A 15,958-nucleotide genomic window follows, 5' to 3' on the forward strand; every position below is an offset into this window, starting at 1 on the left:
TTTCGTTATCTGACAGTGGTTTCATGGAATAATTCTGCATAGTCTTAAAAACTCTAACTTAGTTTATGGAATGGGAAGCAGCTGTGAATTTTTTGATCCAATTTGTGTATTCGTGTGGGATGGACTAGTTGCATGTTTTCTTAGTGGTTAGTCAGGGTAACGAACTTTAGTTTATGAAGCAGGTGAAAGTGGTAATCTGTACCTTCGGGGTTTCATTGTCTGTTGTTGAATTTAGTGTATTATTGTGCTGTTAAATCAAACTTTTCGCATAAATTTCTGTATACGATGCTCTGCTCGCACAGCATACATTAATTACTTTTTCACTGTATTTCATTTGAACCAGCAATTCATATGAAGACACCACTCTAACATCTGTGAACACTGTTCAGTAAACCTTTGTTTGTTATAAATTATAAACTTCTTGTTTCGTAAATGTCATTAATCCCGCATAATTTATCCAGTAATTTCACCTACATATATGATTTGTGATGGTATCAGCAATACCTCTGTCGAAAGAAAATCAGAATAACAGATTTTGGTATGCTGTACGACAGACTGTTGTAGTATACAACTTCCGTTGTTCGAAACATATAAAACAAATGTTGTATTCATACTTCTAAAACACCCAGAAAAACGAGCCCGTGCCCTCTTTGCAGAAAAAAGGCAGTGCACAGTGCTGTTCGGTAGACTTTTCCAACGTCCGCGGGAGACCTAGGAAGACTGACAGTGGAAGACCCCTCACAGTCCGCACGCCTGACGTGGAAGAGTGTGTGCTACATTCGGTGGAAGAAAGCCCTGATACCAGCGTGCGTGTCTCACTCTATTATTTGGGGGGGATTCTTCACAAACAATTGCTGTACCCATATCATCTACAGCGCGTTCAGGTCCTAAGGTAACAGGATCATCATAGCAGACGGCGGTTGTACCAATGGCTGTTGCAGAAGTGTGCAGTAGATCCCCTGTTCAAATCTATGAATTTAATTACCGATGAAGCGGGGTTCACAAGAGATGGTGTTGTGAATTTTCGTAACCAGCATGTATGGACAGATGCAAATCCCCAAGCAACTCGGGAAAGATGGCATTAACACCGATTCTCAATCAATGTATGGGCAGGAGTACATTGCGATAGATTGATATGATCATACATGCTACCACAAAGGTCAACTGGGGCGCATTATCTGGACTTCCTCATTAATATATTACCTACGTTGCTTGAGACTGTGCCACTGGATTAACGAATACGAATGTGGTTCACTCATGATGGCGATCCAGCACAGTTTCGTCATAATGTACGCAAACATCTCACGCAGACCTTTCATAACCGCCGGATTGGTCTTCGCGGGGGCGGATGCGAGGCACCTTGGCCCCTTGGTGTACTCGTTCCCCAGACCTCAAGCTCCTCAACTTTTTGTCATAGGAACACTTCAAGTAACTGGACTATGCCACGCCAGCCGATGATGTGTGAACACTCCAAGGTCACGTCTTAAATGCAACCACCAGGTAGAATAACAACTGCGTACAGTTTCAAAGGTTGTGTCATTCATAGCCCCGGAGGGCAGAGGGATGCATTGCCGTGAATGGACGCCACGTTGAACACCTCCTGTACACACGTGTTTATCGCACGAATTATGAATTTCTGGCCCCACGTTTACTGGACTTATTTTTCTTATTTCGATGAGTACTACCAGCTTCTTTTGGAACGCCCTACAACAACGTGTGTGTATAGGGAGATTCGCGAAGGTATGTGAATATTTTAATATGTTTAGTTGCGGAGTTACGGCTAATGAAAAATTTTGCCTGAAATTTAGCAACTTCGCTAATATGAAGCCATCGCAAATCTGAACGAGGTTAAATTAAAGCACGATTTTGCATCTACATGTACATCTACATCCATACTCCGCAAGCCACCTGACGGTGTGTGGCGTAGGGTACCTTGAGTACCTCTATCGGTTCTCCCTTCTATTCCAGTCTCGTATTGTTCGTGGAAAGAAGGATTGTCGGTATGCGTCTGTGTGGGCTCTAATCTCTCTGATTTTATCCTCATGGTCCCTTCGCGAGATATACGCAGGAGGGAGCAATATAATGCTTGACTCTTCGGTGAAGGTATGTTCTCGAAACTTCAACAAAAGCCCGTACCGAGTACTGAGCGTCTCTCCTGCAGAGTCTTCCACTGGAGTTTATCTATCATCTCCGTAACGATTACTAAATGATCCTGTAACGAAGCGCGCTGCTCTCCTTTTGATCTTCTCTATCTCTTCTATCAACCCTATCTGGTACGGATCCCACATCGCTGAGCAGTATTCAAGTAACAGGCGAACAAGCGTACTGTAACCCACTTCCTTTGTTTTCGGATTGCATTTCCTTAGGATTCTTCCAATGAATCTCAGTCTGGCATGTGCTTTACCAACGATCCACTTTATATTATCATTCCATTTTAAATCACTCCTAATGCGTACTCCAAGATACTTTATGGAATTAACTGCTTCCAGTTGCTGACCTGCTGTATTGTAGCTAAATGATAAGGGATCTATCTTTCTATGTATTCGCAGCACATTACACTTGTCTACATTGAGATTCAATTGCCATTCCCCGCACCATGCGTCAATTCGTTGCAGATCCTCCTGCATTTCAGTACAATTTTCGATTGTTACAACCTCTCGATATACCACAGCATCATCCGCAAAATGCCTCAGTGAACTTCTATTTATTTTGTTGTTATTGGTCTGTTGAATCTAATAAAGCATGTCCCAGACGTGAATCAGCCGTAGTTTTCCAGAACATCCAGAGAAGCAAAGAGTATTATACAAGTAAATACTGTTGTGCTTTGTAGATTATTTATGGAATATGGAGGCCTTTCAGATCTACGACATTGGAATACGCTGTAATCAGGCTAATCGTGTCTTCGAGGTCCCTGCTGGCCCTACATCTGAAGCGTTGTAGTGGATTCCTAGATTCCTAAATAACTGTTTTTGAAATATTGCAGATAGGTTTTCGCGGAATAATTTGGTCTATTTTGACAGAGATTCTTACTCTGTAGTTAATGTAAACCGATTCTCTTACTATTCTTTGTCTTTTTTTATTGACTACGCATTTAATGTTGAGTTACCTCATGATTTTACCGGTTTTCTTTATACAAATGCCAAAACAGAAATTGTACGTTTGATTGTATGTCATCATGTCTGTAAATTTATATGTTCGTTGTTAGGCTTTGTGTATCGTATTAATGCAAGATGTTATGGCTATGTAAAAGACGTATTATGTCCAGTAGGAGAAAATGTAACTTCTGTGTCATTAAATCAATGAGAGGACCTTTAAGTGTGGATAAATGGTGAGAGACATGGGAATATAAAGAGGTAAGACAGTTTTATGTACTGACGAAAGAGTATGTGCTTTGAGACACGCATTAGACTGTAGTGAGTGTAATAGAGGAACAAAGTGGTACTGTAATGAGAAAAGTTAAAGTGTAGTGGTTTTGGAGAAATTGGCAGTCGTAATGAAGAATAGCTCAGTAACGGCGTCATCCGGAACGTGTTGGCAACCTTGCAATCGAATATCAAGTAAATAACGTATGCAGAGGCTATGAAGTTGGATCAAGATAAGAACAGACGGATATTGACGAAAAAATAAGCAACATTAATTTCGCTGTGAAGATTTCAAGGCAAGGAGAAAAGAAAAAGTCAACAATATTTTAATAATGGAAGGTAAATGTGACGTCTTTCAAGAATTGAATAAATTGATGAACTCTCCTAAACCAGTCTAGCTGAGACTGGATGAGCTAATTTTGAAGGAGTATGAAGTTACGAGAACTGTGTTGTGAGAGACAGTATAGAGTATGTAGCACAGGCGAACTGTGGCAAGCTTAATATGTTTGATCAAAGATGAATGTTACCTGGACTCTAGTACCCGTGTGCAAATTTAGAACAGTTTAATTTACAATAAGGGCATACTATGTGTGTTAAACTTTTGGATAAATGTGCACTTCAATCATCAAATACTGTGCGGCTATAGTGCGACGGCACGTTGCTATAATCAGTCTGAATTTTCGTGTGACAGCCTGACAAAATCCAATCCATACATTTTCCCTGGAGAGTTTATAAAATTTACTGCCGTTGAGTTCATTTCTGGTGTTAGAAGCGTTAGAGAAAGAAATTTTTTTGTGAAATTATAAAATCAGAAACACGTGTAGATGCCATCTTACAACATCAGCAAGAGGTGATTCAGGGATAAAGTCACCGAACTTCTACTATCAACAACTATGTTAATGTCAGATAGGAGGACCCCAGATTTACAGGTTTGGTGCCGTCACTTTGAAAACATTTTACACTTGTACGGCATAATACGACGCAACCTTCCCAAGTTCCGATAGCGTCGGTAGTGATTTAATAACATACTAAAACACTATAAACATGTAATTAAAATTAACTGATAACCATTCCGAATTTGTAGAAAATAAAGTCAGGATATCAATATTTAGCCTGTCATTGTGTACACAACAACAGTAACCTCTTTTGCAGCAATTTGACATGCTGATACAATTACTGCGTAACTGTAAGCATTTACACTCGCGTTACATGTATAAACTTGTCAATCTAAAACATTCATAACAGATTAGGAACTCTAACTCCATAATAGAGAACTCAGTGTCAGAGAGTTTCTCATAGTAACACCGATGTTTTACGATTCTACTTCAACACAGGTACTGTACAATGACTAACAGAAACTACAATATATGCTCAACTATTTGAAAGATTCATTACAGATAAAGCATTGTACTTCCATGACTGAGAACTCAATTCCAGGGAATTTCTCACTGGAGCACTGATATTTCACTATGCTACTCGCCGGCCGAAATGGCCGTGCGGTTAAAGGCGCTGCAGTCTGGAACCGCAAGACCGCTACGGTCGAAGGTTCGAATCCTGCCTCGGGCATGGATGTTTGTAATGTCCTTAGGTTAGTTAGGTTTAACTAGTTCTAAGTTCTAGGGGACTAATGACCTCAGCAGTTGAGTCCCATAGTGCTCAGAGCCATTTGAACCATTTTTGACTATGCTACTCGTACACAGACACTGTACAGAAACTAATACATACTACATAATTTTCTGAACTAATTATTGTAGTTGATCAATCTGTACTTATATTCTTCCTGTATGATACGAGTGAGTGTACGCAAGTATGTTGTTAGTAGAGATACGTGAGACAGTGTAGTAACGAAAAAGTCCCGCGTATCAGCACACGTGATTAGCAACTGAACACACGCAGGGAGAGTAACAACAGCATTTTCTGAGTACATCACACAAGGACGCGAAGAGCACTTGAGATCATATTCCGAGAGACATTGCTACTAGGTAGTACAGAATGGGCATTTGATTCCTGTATTAAGACGGTATTAAGTAAGAGATATGATTAAAGTTACAGCAAGGTTGGCATCATTTTACTCTCGGTAAGTTTCTGCCAGTTCAGATTCTCAACATTTCTCGCACCCTGCCAATGAAATAAAGTCGCCACCAGCTGCGCGTAGGACTGAGCGTACGTAATCATTCCATTTCACATTCCTACAAATTGTTACATCCATGATTTTTACCAATCGACTGATTCCAGCTGAAACTCAGTGATGCTATAGTGATAGGACACTACTTGCTGCGTTTCGTAAAGTGTACGACTTTTTCTTTATCAGTATTTAAAGCGTGTTGCCATCTTTACTCGTCTTTGAAATCTAATAGCAATCGGAACCTTGTTTTTCAGACTGTACTTTATTACAGATATCTGAATTATCTAAAAACCATCGGACGCCTTTCCTAATGCAGTCTGCTAGTAACACGAGAAGCAGAGATTCCAATACACTTCATTGGGGCACACCTGAGATTATTTACACAACAGTCAATGACACTCCATCAAAGAAAACATGCTGCATTCTCAATTCCAACAAATTCTCAGTCCGGTCAAAAATTTCTTTTTACGCTCCATGTAATCATAGTTTCGTTCACAAGTACTGGAACGGTACTGGTCGAATGCTTTTCGGAAGTGGAGGAATACTGCATCTCCCTACATGCGTTAATCCATGGCATTCAGTATTTCGCATGAGAAATGCGGTAGTTGGGTATCACACGTGCGATGTTTTCAGAATCCATTTTGCTTGGCACGATGCTCATTCTGCTCGAGATGTCTCATCGTATTTGAGCTCAGAATATATTCAAGATTCTACAGCAGATACAGGCCAAACATACTGGACGGTAGTTTTGACGGTATCTTCTGCTGTCATTTTTGAAGACAAATGTAACATGTGCTTTTTTTTCCACTTAAAGGGCACTATTTTTGTCCTAAGGATGCAGGGTACGCTGTGAATACAAGAAAGTCTAACTCATTCTCATATTCTGAATATAATTTGATTGAGATTGTATAAAGCCCAAGAGCGTCGTTAAATTTTAGCGATTTCAGTTGTTTCTGAACTCCACTGACACTCGCTTTCGCAGTGATGCGAGAAGTAAACTGAGGCAGTACTCCTAGGGCCTGCTTTTCGATGGAATATTTGAAAACGTAAGTGACCGAATTGTCAGTATATGAAATTTGCTAACGTTTCGGCCGCTGTTGCAAATGGCCTTTCTTAGGGGGCTGTGGTGACTTCATGGCGTCAACGTCCACGAAAACCTTCAATTACACTTGAAAACATAGTTCAGTATTTCTGTTTTTGCTTTTCAACCCCAGTTTCAGTTCCTGCGTTATCCACGAATGTCTGGACACAAACCTTAGCGTCACTAGAAGCCATTATGTATGACTAAAAATTATACTTGGTTTATGTGAGAAGTCTTTGTATAACATTCCGCTAAAGTAGTCGGAGGCCTCGTGCACTGTTGTTTCGGCAGCCAAAAGTGTTTCATTTACCACTGCTCTATCTGCAATTCTATGTACTGTTTTATGCCTATTAGGCACTAGTTTTTGTTTCCGTAGAAGTTTGTTTACAGAGATTATATACCATGGAGGATAGTATTCCATTATAAACTGTTCTACTAGGCACGTATCTACTCACTGTTTGATTAGCATTTCTTGAATATCCGAGCCACAGTTGCTCTACACGCTCCTGCCGAGAGCTATATGTTGCATGTTCCTCCATGAGATACGACACTGCCGACTCTTCTTCTAATTTACAGAACTGTTGTGGACATAGTTCCGCGTAGTCACCGCATACACAACTCTCCCACTAGAGCGCGCCCCGCTAAGCACAACAGCGCAGGCGCAGCGCTCGTCCGTCTCCGCACTACGAGATGGCGCTGCCATAAAGACGGACCAAATTCTGCTTCCGGCGATCCGCGTATTAATATGTAATGCAGCCAATGAGCTTGCTGCTAACGTAGAATCTTTTCTGCTCGCGGATCACACTCGCGCAGTGATACCTGAACGCGCGAGGTATTAAACGAGTGTACAGACCTCAAATTAGTCAGTCTGCAGTAGTCTGTAGTCAATTTTCAGTCTGCGCCTAATATTCCTGCACATAGCCATGAAGAGAAATGTATAGACACTTTATCAAGTATCAGAGATATGTGAGAGTAAGATTAACGTACCAAGACCAAAGGAGCTTCAGATTGTCAATTGTAAATAGCATCCAGAATCAAGTTAAGTTATTTTTATGCTTGCTATTATTTTAATAAATGTGTGTGAAAATTAATCAGGTTCTGTTTAAAGTTGGTCACCGTCAATCTGCTGCTGTAAGCGTGCAAGTGGCATTTCTATCGTCTGACCTAACGGCAGAAGATAAACACGCCACTATAAGACCACGAGACATATTGCTGACACTCACCTACTTCGTTAGAGCAACAAGTCAAATAATCTGATGGTGTGTGTACCGAAGGTCTTACAGTACGCACACCACAAGAACATTTAAATCTTTTTACTTGCCTCATCTGTTGGTTGTACGTTCGTAACTATCGCCGCTACAAACTCCTCATTTTCACTGATACCGATGTTAAAGCGGCCGCCCTAAAGGAGGTCACAGGCATTTGTTGGTTTTAGGTCTAATATATATTCAAAGTAACTTTTCTATATAGTTTAAGAGAAAGCGTGAGTCGTCAGGATACGCTGTCACGCCCACCACTTATAAAATTGTAAATATCTCAGTCGATTGTTGGATTATTAAAGTCTCCTCCTCTGATGAGACTATGATTGTGGAATACATACATCAGTGAGCTGAGTTTTCGTCAATATCTGATGATGAAATGAGAAAGGTAGTACCTTATGGTATTGACGCGAGTTGAAAGAATGTCTGCGTGTTGTGTACAGTGAGTGAAATGTGTGCATGGCACATGATGAAACGTTACGTCAGGACCACCCCCCAGCCCATGTTAAAAGCTAGAGCTCTCCAGAAGAACAGTATAGATCTTACGATAACGCTAAAAGAACCACACCAGCTGCAAGTTTTTGCGTGAGACTTTTTCGCGTCTCTGTTACTTCAGTAACGGAATTAACAACAAAAGTAAATTATACGCCTCAGTGTTTATTCACTTTTGGAAATGTTTTATTGTTGTGTTAAGCTGATGTGAACAACAGCATTGTAAAATGATAGGTGACTGAATGAATGTCTAAGCAAGTAACCAACGGGTGTGGGACGTAATTGACACGACAGTGGAACAAAAAGTACGATCCTGAACAATTTCGTACAGTAACTTTCGATCTGCATCATCTGGTACCTGGTACAGTTGATGGAATTTCAATGTAGACACAGCAGTGGTGATTTAACTGAAAGCTAAATGAGCGATGGCCTATTTCTTGCATTGTCAGGTGCTCGGCTGCTCGAGAGAGACATCCCGTGAGGGTGCCCGTACTGTCTTCATCCTAGGGGCCTAAGCCTTCAGTCTCCCATCGAGCCAAGTAGTACAGTGGTAAGCAACTGGAACCGTGTTTTCCTAAAACACATTGCATCACTGGCAACGTTTCAATTTGTCTTTCTTTGTGAGGTTATAAAAGAACAATGCTGGTATTCTTCAAAGAGTTTTATATTTAATGTTTTCATGTAAATTTTCATGCCATAACTTCTTCTTCTCTGAGATATAGTACAATACAAGTTAATAAGCGATGTAGAAAATCTTTCTGCGCAACTCATAACCTATTATTTTATTGTAAACATGTACTTGTATAGAGCCATTGGGGGACGATTGTCGTAGCACCACACACATTTTTTGGGTTCAAGAACATTGTCTGTCATATATAGTAAAATTACGCTAATTAACTTATTCTGCTCCCTATTTCGTCTATTGCCTCTCGTGCCTGCAATTTGATAAGTCAACAGTTTCATAGAGTGCCGACTATGCTCAATAGCTTGGTTCTTGCAAGAAGAACGTAAGGTGTCAGGCAAATCCAACACCTTCCATGGAAACCGTGACATGAAAAGCAAATCCGGTACTATGTCACATAGCTCCGAATGAATCGTGACATTAAATTAACCAGAGTAATACGAGTAACGAGTGAGCAAATGGAATACCACAAACTAACACAAGAATGCCTAAATGCATGTCATACCTTCCCACCGTGAGACAGACGCAGTTCCGAGGGGAGAAACGAGAACAGAAGCCGAGAGCAGAACCGTGTTAAGCTAGAAGGCCCTACAATAAGGGACGGACGGACACCCACGTCGCCAGCTAACCACTAGGACCATCCCAGTCGCAGGTTTTAGCGTGAGACTTTTTCGCGTCTCTGTTACGTCAGGACCACCCCCCCAGCCCATGTTAAAAGCTAGAGCCTTCCAGAAGACAGTATAGATCTTACTATAACACAAAGAGGGCCACACCACCCGCAAGTTTTAGCGTGAGACTTTTTCGCGTCTCTGTTACGTCAGGACCACCCCCCAGCCCATGTTAAAAGCTAGAGCCTTCCAGAAGACAGTATAGATCTTACTATAACACAAAGAGGGCCACACCACCCGCAAGTTTTAGCGTGAGACTTTTTCGCGTCTCTGTTACGTCAGGACCACCCCCCAGCCCATGTTAAAAGCTAGAGCTCTCCAGAAGAACAGTATAGATCTTACGATAACGCTAAAAGGACCACACCAGCTGCAAGTTTTTCAGTGAGACTTTTTCGCGTCTCTGTTATGCTGCAAACTTTAAAAACATTGCCGCACCACGAAAAGTATATAGTTTCTCATTGGATAGACAGAATTTTTGTAGGCGGAGCTTAAGGTTAACATTGAGACCCTGATTGGTTCAGATGAAAACACAGCCAGATAGTTTTTTTAAACCAACTTCGGTAAATTGTAGTAAGGAGAGGTTAGGAGAGAGTTGCTTCCGAGACGGCGAGGTGAGCGGAGCTGTGCTGTCCGTCGCCCCCTGACGAACACCGACGACGTAATGAACGCAAGCGATGCCGCATAACAGCGCATAAAACTTCACTCAGAACTGCAGAAGTCTCATCTGTTACACCCCCATTTTGTGTAATACTAGTGTCGATCGTCAATTAAAGCTCATGGTGTTCACATTTGCCACTTGAAGTAAAAATATGAAATGCGATGATTTTTCTGTTATATAGTTATTGAGAAGCCACATCAGCCACTGTAATTTACGACAAGTTAGATATGTAATTAAAGATAATTGAGGGTCACTGTAGACCATTTTGATAGTTTTCTCTCTTGTGAAACTTAATTTAAACCTAGATTATAGATGTGATATGGCATAGGTCATCCTTCGATCCATTGTAGAACTTAGGGAATATTCGTTCACATTTTTATTGAACGCAGTCGGTATTTACCATCCTGTATTAAAACATTTCCTTTTATCAATAGTGCAATTTATAAACAATGTTTTGTGAGTAGAATAAAATTTCCAATGGTAAACTTAACTGCTTTTTCGACGTTATTTTACCAGCTAACTAAAAATAGGAAAGCCTTGAACCCCTTCCACTAAATTTAGTTAGTACTAAGATTCTTTTACAGGGAGTGCAGTGGAGCTGACGCTGAAATCATTAAGTATTTGGTTATATCACTGCTAGTCTCACTGAACTCTTCTGAATTCTACATGTCATGTGTGATCTGGCGTCTCCTTACCAGCAACAGGTCCCAGGTTCAAAGTAGTCAATTCCCTAAAAAACACGCTCAGAGCGTCGTTGCGCGAAAGGGGTAGGGAGACACGATATAGAACAACAGACACCACGCAGAATGTTAGAAGAAGTACTAACGAATATATTAATATAACAATTTTCAAAGTGGAAACTGAGAGAATATTTGTCTTTATTCAACACATAATGCGAATTATCAAAAATGGAAGTCAGTATGAGTCTGAGTTAATGTTCCGTCAACTTTGAAGTCATTAGAAAGTGAGAAAAAGCTCATAGTGGTCAAGGACGTAGAGGAAAATCGGCCATGACGTTTTCAAAGCATTCATACTTGCTTTCGCCTGAAACAACGTACCAAGGAAAATCTAAATCTGGGAATGGGACTACGATCGAAGCACTTCTCCTGCTACGTATGAGACCAGTGTCTGAATCACAGCGGTAGATTAGTGATGTGAGGCCGATGATACTGTGTTTTCACACATGAAAGTCACCGTATCGACCCTTCAATAACACGATGCATCCTTTATTTTTAGTCTTATAAGTAACTCATAAAATCTTCGTATTTCCATATTCTCTGTGCATTAGCAGCGCCCAAGGCCTACGTGACTACGCGAAACTAGTATAAAAGAGATTTAGTGTCAAACAATCGAACCAAGATATAATAGTTTCCATTTGTCCATTGTTAAGATGTAATTAACGGTAATAAGGATGTTGAACATAAGAGGCTAGTATTAGGAACTGTACATTTATTTCTTCAAGCAGACGTTTAACGCTAATCTTTTCCATCAGTCGTAATGTAGTGAACATCATTTTCCGCAGTATTTCCTATTCATGCATTTAGAATACAAAGGTGGTATTACTGCTTGTTAATTAGCCCCGTACAGTGGTAGTAGACAGTACTCTAAAGACTAACATTTCGTGTGCACTTGGCGCATGTCGCAAATTAACTTTTCAGCTGGCCTGGTAACGGCCCACAAGAAAGCGCAGCGCACCGACTTGTCTCGCTGCGCCACAGTTCTTTACTGCGGTAACCTCCCTCTAAAGGTTAATTGAAGATTGACAGATACGTACTTCTCTGGCATTCCAGAATAGCGAAATTAACGAAACAATTCGCAAAGCAATTAAGAGATGATTCAAGACTGACGCTCGGCATCATTACTTTGTTAACTCCTTATTTACCGAGATTGTTCTCGAGATGGTGTAACTCTTCTTCAGAATAGGACGGCAGTGGCGAAGGACGTCGAGCAGGAAGGCGAACCGAATATCACATTTGTCCTCGGTGCTTTCCTCATGTTATTCATTCTCAATACGTATAAACGGAAACCCTTGTATAAACCTTAAAAACGAAAGTAACTTTCGTACCATGTGTCATTGCCAAGGGAAATAGCTCGGTGAAAGTTGAACCACACATAGAAAGAACTGCTAAAGTACTGTACAGGAGGTAACTGGATGAAAAGTGCAATGAGAAGGTTTTTAGTCAAAGGAAATAATCACATCGTTCTTACAAAAGAAACTCTCCATTGCACCTTCCCGCCCCCCCCACCCCCCAAATTCAGTGGTAAGATGGTCAGTGGATAGCCCGTCAAAATCTGAACACAGGTTAAGCATGAAAACAGGAAGAAGATGTACTGAAATGTGAAAAAAAACACAAAATAAAAACAGTGAACGGTCATAGTGTAAGAAGTGGCATATCGAGAGGATCTGGTCAGCAGCGGTGCCGTGGTTGGAAAAAAAAAAAAAAATAAAGAAAGAAAAATGGTCACAGTGTTGGATTGTGAACAAGCCGCCCCGTGTTAAAACCCCCTCGTGCCAATTATTTTATTTTTTGCAAGACATCATGAAACCCGTCCAGTCACTGAAATGCTTGTTCTCTTTCTGTAGTCTTGGCAGTTGTCATACTATACATTGGTTATAGAATAAGAGTCATGTGGTAAGAATATGTTACCGTCGCAAGTTAATGTGATGAATAGTGAGAGCAGGCGAGATTCCACATAAACGACTCAGAGAAATGAGGAACAAATATACAGGTGTGAATTATGTCACAGCAAAGGAATTGAAAAGTCAAAACTTCCAAAACTGAACGCAACTTCAAAAACCTTTTGACACAACAGAGAGGAACTGTGTGATTGTGAAAGTATTGCGTTTATTTGTTGCAGCTTATGTGACAAACTATTATGTGTTCAGCATTTCCTTGGGAGTAATCATATTCGTATTCACACGAACACCTAAACTGGGCCAAGAGGCATTTTCTCTAGGACGTATTGTAACACCATAGCTCTAATACTCTACTGATATATTGTGCTTTCGTTTTATTTAATGTTACATCGATGAGCTTCTGTAAATATTGTTTGATTGAATCGATTACACCAAATTGTATACTCCTTTCTTTGTAAAAACTTTGGATGTTATGATTTGATTCTATGCAATGTAGTATATCTGTCATTTAAATTCTTTGTCCCATTTGGAGGGAATATCACTTACTATATATAATTGTAATATCTGTGTGAATAATTTTTTGTAGAAATGTCAATATGTGCAAATGTGCTGTTTCATTTAATGTGTTTGGTTGCTGTTATGTAAACTGCTGATCCTCACTTATAGTTTTTAGTTCTTTATTATATAAAAGGTGTAGTGGTTCCCCTCGGGAACGGAACTGTGTAATGCGCGCAAATTGTAGTTGGCCTAGGTAGAAAAGGTGGAACCAAGAGTCAGTCGGGGACGAGTTACCAAACTGTACACTGCCATGTAAAAGTGTATACTGTGCTGGTTCCGAGAAATGCTTTTTCTGCCATTTTCCAATGTCTCAAATGGATGGATAAATAGCTGGAACGAGTCCGGAATTGGTATTCATTATCGCCACCAAGAAGGGCCAGAGTCCAGCAATTCTGCCTACAAATCCACCTACCAACATGCAGTTGCCACCACATTGCGCAATCACTGTAAAGGAGTACTATAATAATGTACAGTGAAGGATCAGCTTATTCGATGTTTTACTGTACATAAATATAAGCTAACTTATAACTGAATTTATATACCTGCCTTGATTTTTTCCTTATCACTACTCCTCTCAGGTTCCTCTCCTTTTAAGCTATGATTACCGAGTGTCCTATTTTGAGGAAAAATTGAAAGTCTCAAAGTTAGACAGTTAATTACATAATGTTGTTTGATCTTTGATGAGAAGGGAATATTCTGGTTGACTGTGGATTTAGTGAAATTGTGGGAAGCAGTAAATGTAGTTTTGTAAAGTTTTAAAGTCACCTATTTAATCATTTATCTGAAACTAGAAGACTGTGGTAATAAAGACAATTTGCTGTTTCTTTTAAACATTAAAAGTTCATAAAACTGAGGCTTATAAAGTTTTGCTTAGTAAGTAATCACATTGCTGCCTGTGGTAAACTTAAAAAGGTGAGTCAGTTTCTTGCAATTTTGTCAACATTGTGTTTCACTGTAGTAAAAGTGGAAAACTGCAATAGTAGAAAGTTACATGTTCATGATTGCTAAGTGTTTGTTTCTATTGTGTATTGGAAGTGCATATTAATAGTATAACAGGATCCACAGTCTGTCTATTGTGCTAATGCTAGGTAACAAGTAACGGGAAGGCCACTATTTATGAAAACCATAATTCCTTTATTCAAAAGATAGTGAGAAGCAACCTGTTAGTGGATTCCATTTAACTTTCATTTTAAATACCAAAGTATTTAACTGAGAGAGACTTAACCTATGTCCAATTTATGATCCTGAAGTGAATGTTAATAGTAATGTTATAAAGACCGTTCAGTTTGAACAAGCCCTGAAAGTAATAGTGTGTTTCGGTATCTGTTATAATTTTGCAAATAGTTTGTGCTGCTCTAGCTGTTAGCTTCAATCTTACCGTAAACGTATGTATGTGTCAGAGTTCATTGCACTCGCGTGTGACAAAATATAGGTTGTGTTTATCGGTTAAAGTTACTAATATCTGTTTTCTTGAACAAGAATGTTAATCATTCTCTTGCCTAATTAGGCTGGCGACCTCTTTCTTTATCCAGTAAACAGTGCAGATAGTCAAAAATTTGGTTTGTTACTGTTCAAATATTTACGTAATTCTGCCTTTCATTTCCGATAACCCACCCCTCTTAGGTACAACATAACAAAATTCCTCTCAAGGGGTAACACTGCTCTGTTGCTTTATACCACAATTACTCTAACAAAATAATTCTGCTTTGCGAACTGTCTCCAGCTTCGAGGTTATGGTATAGCAGTAGCGGACAGTAGTGTTATACGTATAAGGGCGTTTGTAGAATGCTTTTGGTATCAAACTGATACGCAAATTAATTAAATTGATCAACTCATCACTCCTGTCCCCGACCAACCCCCTTCAAGTATTTTTCTCAGCCTGCATGGGTGTCCCAGCCCCCTCCCCCCTTCTCGAACCCCTCACCCCCAAACTACCCTATTGGCGGGAATTTCGAATTTTGGTGGGAATTTCGAATTTTGGGGGAAGTTCAAAGTTTCGTGGGAATTTCTTTGTCCCACAGCTGTGCTGACATCCCACCGCACCCCCCTACTCGAGAATTGACAGGAAATAAAATATAGCTGTGCCATTTCCAGGACTCGAACCCTGATTCTAGTGGATGGAAAGTCCAAATGCACCCCCTAACACATGGAAAATGTCCAGATGCGGGAGAGGAATGTTAGGTTACTGTACTTTGTTTATTTTTGGTCGGGAAACTGATGCAAAGATGGTTCGTAATTACGTAATTAATCACAAAGATCGGTCCTAATTACACAACAATATGCATTGCGCTACACAAGGCCAGTGTAAAAGCGCAATACAGCTCAAAAAGTGACGGTACCATACAACTGTTGAAGTCGAATGTAAAATTATTGTATTTTTCCTTTTAATAGTTGCTTTATTATAGAAGTCGAGTTGATGTTAAATTGCCCAGCGC

Source organism: Schistocerca serialis, chromosome 6, assembly GCF_023864345.2.
Source record: "Schistocerca serialis cubense isolate TAMUIC-IGC-003099 chromosome 6, iqSchSeri2.2, whole genome shotgun sequence".
Taxonomy (NCBI): domain Eukaryota; kingdom Metazoa; phylum Arthropoda; class Insecta; order Orthoptera; family Acrididae; genus Schistocerca; species Schistocerca serialis.